The following is a 2,044-nucleotide window of genomic DNA, read 5'->3' as shown; positions in this document are numbered from 1 at the left end:
TGCCACGAAGGGCATGCCTCTTGATTGCCTGGCTCTGGTAGCCAATGGTGCTTACATTTGCAGGTCCCATAGGTCTATAACAAACAGAGAAAGAGTTCTTAACTGGATATCTCCCACCCCTCAGAGCACAGTGCCAAGGCAGAAGGCAGAAACATCCAGAAATGAGACTTGTTTGCTTATCTTAAAAGCTGTAGCCTGAGGGGCAGGCTTCAAATTTCACATGCATCTAGGGGCCAAGTGCAATCCTTTCTAGAGACCAAGGAAGTCATTGGGCACCATTTTCATGCTCTTCTTCTGCCATGTCCTAGGTCGCTGGTGCCTCTAAGAAAGAAGGTTATACACACATCTGGTGAAATGGCTTTTGTGGTTATCACCGAGAAGACACATCCCTCGATAGTCTGCCTCTGGTGGCCAGAAGTACTTGTGTTCACAGGTTCAACAGGATGGTAACAAACAAAGAAACTGGCTATACCCCCAGGACTCAGTGCAGAGGAAGCAGATAGAAATGCCTACTTCTCAGTCTTCCCCTGAAAGACTTATATCCTCATACTGTAAACACTGCTGCCTAAGGATGGTCTTCTAATCAGCCTGCATCTAGGTGCTGACTGATATCTTCCCCTTTGGAACACTGACAGGTCTTGGAACACCCTCAACTACTAAAGCCATTAAAATCAAATAACTCTTCTCAGACAATCACAAAGGTTTGAAAGATAACCAAGAGCTAGGTAGGGCAGGGTTGAATGATGAGGTTCATCTCCTTCAAGACTAGGAGAGGTGGTTGTTTTATCTAATGTATAGAAATCAACAGAGAGTCAAGGAAAATGAAGAAACAAAGAAATATGTTCCAAATAAAAGAACAAGGTAAAAATTGAGAGAAAAACCTTAGTGAAAAGAAGATAAGTGATTTGCCTGTAAGGCTTCAAAATAATAGTCATTAAAATGCTCACCAAGGTCAGAAGAACAATGCACAAAGAGAATTTCAACAAAAAGGTAGNCAAATAACTCTTCTCAGACAATCACAAAGGTTTGAAAGATAACCAAGAGCTAGGTAGGGCAGGGTTGAATGATGAGGTTCATCTCCTTCAAGACTAGGAGAGGTGGTTGTTTTATCTAATGTATAGAAATCAACAGAGAGTCAAGGAAAATGAAGAAACAAAGAAATATGTTCCAAATAAAAGAACAAGGTAAAAATTGAGAGAAAAACCTTAGTGAAAAGAAGATAAGTGATTTGCCTGTAAGGCTTCAAAATAATAGTCATTAAAATGCTCACCAAGGTCAGAAGAACAATGCACAAAGAGAATTTCAACAAAAAGGTAGAAAATACAAATACCAAACACAAATCACAGAGCTAAATAACACAATAACTAAACTGAAAAAATAAATCAATAGAAGGGTTCAACAGCAGACTAGATGAAGTAGAAGAATCAGTGAATCTGAAGACAGGGCAGTGGAATTCATCCAAAGAGGAACAAAAAGAATAAAAAATAGTGGAGATAGCTTAAGGGACTTCTTGAGCCACATCAAGTGCATATAGGGATTTCAGAAAGAGAAGAGAAAAAAAAGGGGCAGAACATTTATTTGAAGAAATAGTAGCTAAGACATTCCCTAACCTACAGAAGTAAACAGACATCCATATCCAGGAAGCCCAGAGATTCAAATAAGATGAACCCAAAGATATCTACACCAAGACACATCATAATTAAATTGTCAAAAGTTAAATATTTAAGGAGATAATCTTAAGATCAGCAAGAGAAAAACAACTTGTTGTGTATAAGGGAACCCCCAAAAGATAATCAGCACATTTTTCAGCAGAAACTTTGAAGGCCAGAAGGGAGTGGCAAAATATATTCAAAGTTTTGAAAGAAAACACTTCCATCCAAGAATATACTACCTGGCAAAGCTGTCCTTCAGAATTAAAGGAAAGTTAGTTTTCCAGATAAGCAAAACTGAAAGAGTTCAGCACCACGAGACCAGCCTTACAGGAAATGTTAAAGAGACATCTTTACACTGAAATAAAAGGGTATTAACTAGTAACAGGAAAATA

The sequence above is a fragment of the Hipposideros armiger genome, unplaced genomic scaffold (genome assembly GCF_001890085.2).
Source record: "Hipposideros armiger isolate ML-2016 unplaced genomic scaffold, ASM189008v1 scaffold_1935, whole genome shotgun sequence".
NCBI classification, from domain to species: Eukaryota; Metazoa; Chordata; class Mammalia; order Chiroptera; family Hipposideridae; genus Hipposideros; species Hipposideros armiger.
This window is presented reverse-complemented; position numbering follows the sequence as displayed.